At 47.6% G+C, this 7,792-nt stretch overlaps 1 long non-coding RNA gene across 1 annotated transcript; it reads right to left on the reverse strand.

Moving 5' to 3' along the window:
- Positions 1-48: 48 nt before the first annotated feature.
- Positions 49-7,574, reverse strand: LOC123567559 (uncharacterized). The gene is made up of 4 exons (XR_006690572.3): positions 6,980-7,574; positions 4,829-4,907; positions 3,847-3,920; positions 49-2,695 (listed from the first exon to the last, which is right to left on the reverse strand). It is a non-coding gene; the product is annotated as an uncharacterized lncRNA (long non-coding RNA).
- Positions 7,575-7,792: the final 218 nt, after the last annotated feature.

Raw genomic sequence — 7,792 nt, forward strand, 5'->3', positions numbered from 1 at the left:
AAAGCAAACAAACAAACGTCTGGTTGTTCAGAAAATCAGAAGGAAACCTTTTTTCTTAAAGTAACATTTTATTTTCTTTAAAACAATGTAGAGTGCAGAAACAAACTCTTAGGTCAGTCCAGTGCTTTTACTGTATTCCGCTCCAGCGGCGTGGGGAGTTACAAGCCATTGTTCCGGGGATCTAAATCTCTCCCCCCACCCCATCACCACCGTCGCCTGCTGGGGGGTCGCGCTCGTTAATGATTTCTGGGCAAGGAGCTCGGCTTCTGACGGAGGAGCCGGTCTGGCGGGGCTGCCTGGGCGAGGTGTGCTGGGACGCGCCGGGCCAGGCCGGCAGTCCCCGCCATGGGCGAGGAGTGGGGAAGGCCTGCAGGCTGCGGGGCCTCAGCAGGGGGGCTTGACGATTGGTTAGTTGGCAGGGAGGCATGTCAGAGGGGGCCTCCCCAGCCCTCTCCTGCCGCCGCCTCCTCCCTTTGTCCAGCGCCGGGCACTCCGGGGAGCACTAGTCGCGCCTGCGCGCTGCGCTCCCTGCCACCGCCCCGCTGTCCCCGTCTCCCCGCTTGGCGGGCAGGGGGTTGTGCGCGATGCAGTGGACGGGTACTGGGCTGAGCGCGGGACTCCCGGTTCCATAAAGATGTGGGGCGGGTGGGAGGAGCAAGGACGAGTGCCTGCCTGGACCCCCCTGGCTCCTGGCTCCCAAGGAGTCGAGGGGAACGTCTCTACCGCCCTGCAGAGCCAGCAGGTAACTTTGGGGAGGTGCCGGCCAGGCCAGTGAGCAGCGCTCGGCCCAGGCGCCGCGGGGCGGACGGACTGGAAGCCGGATGGAGGCGTGGCCGGGTGGGGGCCGCGGCGGCGGGGAGGCGCGTTCCCGGCGCGCAGAGCTCTATTGTTATATAAAAGTGCCGAGGCCTGCCCCTCCCGAGCGGAAAACCACCTGTGTGCGGCCAGCTCGGCGCGGGAGGGCCACGGCCGGAAGGCGCGGGCCCTAATCCGGCCTCCCCTCCCTAAACCCCGGCGGAAAAGAGGCCGCGCTTTGTCCCGCCGATGCCTGAGAGGCGGAAGCGGGGGCAGCCGCCCGGCGGGGTGCGGCTTTGGGGAGCGTCCCTCGCTGCGCTTTGCGCCCACCGTGAACACCGCGAGGGCGCCTAAGGTCGCGGGGTCTCCCTTCGCCCGACGCCCCGCACCCACGGGCATGCCTGCTGACACCCCCGCTGCAATTTGCATTTTTAGTTACCCGCCTCTTCCCTGGTTTGGGAAATGTAGGCTAAAAAAAGGCGGCTGCGAGGCCCAGGTTGCCAATTTTGGAGCTCTGCTGCAGGCAGGCCGCCCCTGGAGGAGCGTGTTCGACGAAGGTGGGGATTGCCGAGCTCTTCTCCGCACCATTTTTGGGCAGCCTTTGGAACAAAACTCCTATATTTCACTGGGTATCTTTTAGTTTCAGCCGTGGGAGGCCTGCGCTGGAGTTGACTCCCCCTATCCTCCCCGATCTGTCACAGAAGTTCCCACCCCGAGACGTTTCAGTCATTGGGACCTGGGGACAGGGAGGGAAGAGGCAGGATGCCCTGCAGAGGAACTGAGAAGAGCAAACCTGTTGGAGATTCAGCGCAGCACCTCCAACAGAAGAGAAAGGGAGGGAAGTTGGGTTTCCACTTTGCCTGTTTTAATACGCAGCTACCTGACTATGACTATAGATTCGAGAGGATACATCGAAACTGTAGTTTTTACCCATGCTTCTGAACTCTATTGCCAAGGGAATGCCGATCTTTCCTGGCGCATTGGCTAAGTGGCGTTCTGACCGCTCAGTCCTAGAAATGCTGAGAAAAGGGCTTCTGGAGTGGGACGGCCCTCGTTTGCATTATGTCCCCCAGTTCTTCCTAGGTATGCGCCCTTAGTTAAATCATTTAGTTGTTCTAAGTTGCAGTCTTCTTTATAATGAAGATAAAACTATCTGCTTCATAGGGTCCCTGTGACAACAAAATGGGTACGGTGAAATGTCCTAAAGTGATGGTGGGGTGCTATTAGCTGTTGGAATTAATTTTTTATGCTTCTGAATTGAGGATCTGTGAAAAGGCCTCGGTTTGGGGGCACGGTTTGGGCATCCCACAGATGCCCCTTGAGGCTTGCTTGACAGCCCGCCTGCACTCGCTCATCTCCAGGAAAGCCCTCTGAGGTACTACCCTAACCGATTTAATCCGTTCCAATTCAGCTGTCAAGTAAAGGAGGTGTTATCGTGGACCAGGATCAAAATCCTTTAGCACGATTATCAGAATGGACCCAGCTACATTTCTGACTTCTCTCTACTGGTTACCTTTGAAACACTGTGTTCTCCAGTCACAGCAAACTGATATAACAATGCCTATTAGGCACTTACTACACGATGGGTGGTATCGTGTTGTTTCTGTGTTTACGTGCATAATTTCGGACAGTCTTCAGAAAAGACGTAAATTATCCCCATTACAAAGATTAAGGAATTTGCCCAAGGTCACACAGTAGCAACAGAGAGTGTCAAGACGTGAGGCCAAACCCTTTACAGACTCTTAAGGATGCCCACATGCACGGATTATATATAGTGTTGTGGACACTATACTCACCTCCACGTGGTATTCCCTGCCCACATATGAAGAATCTCAAGGGAAGCATTTTGAATTTTGACCTCCAGGCTTTCTCCAGCCTCACGTTTTTTGTTGCATCCTCCCTACAGAGGTCAAAGATCAAAAGTTAGGCTACTTTCCCTGCTCCTTTTACACATCAGTGGTTTTCTTTGCACGCAACTCTTCATCAGTCAGCCATTCACTAAATGTTGCGTCTTCTCTCTCCCTTAGAATATGCCATAGATCCTAATCTTCACAAGTGCCATCAAGTGCCATTGCTTATCTAGTGCATCAGCACAGCACATAAGCCTGGGTTCAAACCTCTGTCACTCACTGGTCATCTGGGCCTCACTTCATTCATTCACTGACGCATTTATTCTAGATTCCAGGAAAGCAGCAGAGAATAAACAGACAAGAATAGCCTGCCTCACTGAAGTTTACATTCTAATGAGGACAGTCCAATAAAACAAATAATTATATATTAGAAAGTGAAAGCGCTATAGAGAAAAAGCAAGAAAAGGAATTCGGAAGTGTGTAACATTGGGAATATATATTCCTCCCTCAAAGGACTGTGAGGTAGAGACAACTGAGATGACACACGAGAAGTGTAGGGCACAAAGTCCGTATTCAGAAGATGATTTTTAAAATATCACCACTTGGGGGAGGGGAGGGATAGCATTACAAGATATACCTAATGTAAACGACGAGTTAATGGGTGCAGCATACCAACATGGCACATGTATACACATGTAACAAACCTGCACATTGTGCACATGTACCCTAGAACTTTAATAAAAATTAAAAAAATATATATCGCCACTTCATTCCTGCATAAGGCATGCTGTTGGTGGTGATCTTGCCATTCCTGTGAGGCACTGAGGAAAAGGTCTCTTAGGAGATAAGGGCTTTAGTAGTTTGGAAGAATTATAGGCTTCCTTAATTCTGGAGGCCTCGGTGCCCTTCAGAGGATATCATTCATATGAAGAGGGCTGTGTTTAAAGACTGGAGATAGCAGATTATCTGTGATCCATTCTCATGAGTGCAGAGAAGCACTTTCATAGATCCTCATTTCTCTGTGTGTGTGTATGTGTGCACTGAGCGCCTGTGCTTGTGCTTGAATTCCTCCTGGTGTTTCCCTCTGGAAAGTTCCTTAAAAATTGTTAGTTAAAAGACAATTTGTTAAAAAGCTGTGTCCTTTGGTTATAAAATTTTCTCAAAGCAATTCGAGAAACATTCCAATTTTGCAGGAATTTACCTGAGTTCAAGGACACTTGCGATTTATAAGATCCAAATGGGCTAGCATGACCTTTAATCTTCTTGGAATAATCTCTATGAATACAATGACATTTATTAACACATCATGTGAAAACAGTTAAACAGATTTTCAGCAAACAAGAAGAGTTTGGGAAGTTCTGACTTAAAATGTAAATGCATTTAGGGGTCCCAGGTAGGCCCTCAAAGTGACAGTGGCTTTCAGTGCAGCCGAAACTTCGAAACTGAATTTAACCGTATTTGGGGTGCACGAAACTCACCCTAAAGTCTTCTGACGAGTGCTTTTAAAATATACCAAAAGGCCGGCACGGTGGCTCACGCCTGTAATCCCAGCACTTTGGGAGGCCGAGGCGGGCGGATCACGAGGTCAGGAGATCCAGACCATCCTGGCTAACACAGTGAAACCCCGTCTCTACTAAAAATACAAAAAATTAGCCGGGCGTGGTGGCGGGCGCCTGTAGTCCCAGGTACTGGGGAAGCTGAGGCAGGAGAATGGCGTGAACCAGGGAGGCGGAGCTTGCAGTGAGCCGAGATCGCGCCACTGCACTCTAGCCTGGGCGACAGAGCGAGACTCCGTCTCAAAAAAAAAAAAAAAGAAAGAAAGAAAAGAAAAGATACCAAGAAGCTGTACCACAACAGTCAACTGAGGAACACAAGAGGCCTAAGGAACTGACAATAGGTAACATGACTCATAGGCAGTGATAGGCTGTGAGAAAGCCAAAGGGAATTTCAAATACCCCCAATTAAAATTCCATGAGGGCAGCCCCTGGGAATTGCAGATCCAGGTTTACTATCAAACTGCTTCTCACGTGAAAGCTCCGTGCAGCTTGTCCCATGGTGAGGAGCTGGAAGGTCTTACTGAGCACGGGTTAATGATTTCCCCAAAAATGTGGGGGAAGGGGAAAGGCAGGCTAGGTTAGACCTCAAGGCAGAGGTAGCTAGACAGCAACACCAGAATCACTCACCCACAGGCATATCTAGTGGGAGAGTGGAGCTTCCCTGTGAACGAGATGGCACATTCGTGCATTGCCAGGATGATCCCACCTGAAGAAAAATGTAAACTATTGTGAAATTCAGACTTTAGCCAATTTGGCTAAGCTTTTAAAAATTATGGTCTTCGTCAGCTTTCTTGCATTTCTGTTTCCAATCATCTGACGAAAGACAAATTAATTTACATTCAGGCTCCCGTAGAGACTTTATCTAGAATTTTTTTAAAGCTAGACAGTCTCTAGCAAAGAAATTCATTTAAAGATAGCAATGTTAATTTTTTATTTCAGATGTTTTAATTCCATCCCTTCCACTGGGAAAATATTCATTGATTCTTCTTCCTTATCCTTTATTTTTACAAAGCAGGAAATGTAAAAAGTATATATAAATGTATATATAAGAAACTGTCACGATGTTGGCATTTCTGCAGTACATTTCTGAGTAAGCACATTTACCTTCTTTTGGAAAGGAGATGAGGGTACCTTGTTTCCCATTGTTCTGTTTCGAAAGCCCCAGCAATGATCCTTAGTGGGAAAGTATAGCTTACATTGCCAGCCAGGGAGGTGAGAGGCTATATGTATTCAGCTCTCCAGAACCTTCTCATGTCCTGTCCTGAAGCACCACACGTGGTGTCAGGGGCATTATCCATGTTGCATCTACATGTGGAATATTTGCCTTGAGCCTCCCTGTGTGGGCTATGTTTCCTCTGGTGACTTTTCTCTCCATCTTGTGTTCCGTTATTTACGCAGGTGTGAGTAGTACATATAGCTGTTGTGTAAGAGAACTCATTATTTTTCTAAGTGGGTACTATTTCCTGCCACCCTATTTTTGCTTCAGAAATCAGTGGAAGTAACTGTGTGTGTCCACAGTACAAGAATGCTCTAGCTCACTTTTTCAAACTTAAGAACTTGCAGATCCCCCAAGAATATATTAATAGAATCCTAGGGAGCCCCAAACTCCAGTCTAAACAACACTGCTTAAGACTGTTGGTGGGTTAATTATAAAAGTTATATCTGGACATATCATGAAATAACAATATAGTGGCTACAACTTACTCTACACCAACCATTGTACAGGTTAAATTTAACCATTGTGATTACCTTGCAAAGCAAGTATACCATTATCACAACTTTATGGTGGGGAAGCCTGGGCTCAAATGTCAGGTAATTTATGCTGAATCCAAACTTGCATCTCAGTCCCTTCAAAACTCCTTAGTACACACTGCTCCCAACCTGATGAGTGGCCCTAAATGAATTCAACCTGGTCTACCATGATAGCTTCTACATAATTTGTTAAATTTTATCTTGCTGGTCCAGACTAGGACTTGTGGAATCAGGCCAACCCGGATTCTAATCCTAGCTTACCTACTTTCTGGCCCTATGACTCTCAGGGAAACCATTTCATCTCCCCATGTCTCAGTTTCCTTATCTGTAAAATAGGAATACTCTATCACAGAGTTGTTGCAATCAGTGATTTATATTTGTAAAGGGGGTAGAAACAGTCCTAGAACGATAACTCATTGACTGCTACCTGTTTTTATTGTTACACACACACAATTTTTTTTTTTTTTCTTTTTGAGACAGTCTCACTATGTCACCAGGCTGGAGTGCAGTGGCACGATCTCGGCTCACTACAACCTCCGCCTACCAGGTTCAAGCAATTCTTGTGCCTCAGCCTCTCAAGTAGCTGAGATTACAGGCGTGCACCACCATGCCCAGCTAATTTTTGTATTTTTAGTAGAAATGAGGTTTCGCCGTGTTCCCTAGGATGGTCTTGAACTCCTGGCCTCAAGTGATCCACCAGCCTCCCAAAATGCTGGGATTACAGATGTGAGCTACCGCACCTGACCACAACTCTTAATAAATGTTTATTGACCTTGCTGAAAAGGGATCATATAACAGAAAAAAACACTACAGTGTTAATTTAGTTCTTAGGAAGAGAAAAACAATCCATACACATTTTTGAAAAAAAGTTGCAACGAACAGAATCAACTGCTTTACGGCCCCTGTTAGTTGCTGAGGTAAGCAACCCAGAAATTGAGGTTTCTCAATGGGCTGAGATACCTGGATAGTTTTGGGACAGTGAAAACACACTGCATACCAGGGGTTCCCCATCATTCTAGGACTCACCTGCTGAAGTAGCAGGCACTTTCCCTGTTCCATCAATGCTGGCTCATAGCTGATCCTATGGACTGCATGTTGTGCAAGAGGGGAATTGGAAATCCACTAGCTTGAGCCACATAGCCGTCGTCTCTCGATCTGGGTTCAAGGCATCTAATGGAAACACACATTTATATTATGAGTCCTGCATGTAAGAAGTCCCATTCTCTGGGAACTTCCTTTCTCCCTCCGACTTCATGCCCAGCAGGAGCTTTTCAGAATACAGGGGAGGGGAAGAGAGGAGGGTCAGAGCTGGGCATGAGAGCCACTCTCCCATGACTGGAAGGAAACTTCCATTAATAGACAGATGAGAAAGGCTGTGCTAGAAGCCACATTGTAGAAGCATACCCAGCCTTGAGTAAACAGACACCTGCTTAGCACAGTTTCTATACTAATTTTTGCACATACAGAATTCCAAGATTAGTTTTATTAAACATTCGATAGGTATATCCTTTGGTATAAATCCATCACGTTTTTCTGGACATACCAGAAGTTTTAGGTTCCTTACCCAAACCTCAGAAGTAAACCCAGCCAAGTGTGGTGGCTGATGCCTGTAATCCCAGCACTTTGGGAGGCCAAGGCAGGCAGATCACGAGGTCAGGAGATCGAGACCATCCTGGCTAACAAGGTGAAACTCCGTCTCTACTACTTAAAAAAAAAAAAAAAAGGCCAGGCATTGTGGTGGGCGCCTGTGGTCTCAGCTACTCAGGAGGCGGAGCTTGCAGTGAGCCGAGATCGCGCTGCTGCACTCTCAGCCTGGACTACAGATCGAGACTCCCTCTC

Source organism: Macaca fascicularis, chromosome 11 (assembly GCF_037993035.2).
Source record: "Macaca fascicularis isolate 582-1 chromosome 11, T2T-MFA8v1.1".
In the NCBI taxonomy this organism is placed as follows: Eukaryota; Metazoa; Chordata; class Mammalia; order Primates; family Cercopithecidae; genus Macaca; species Macaca fascicularis.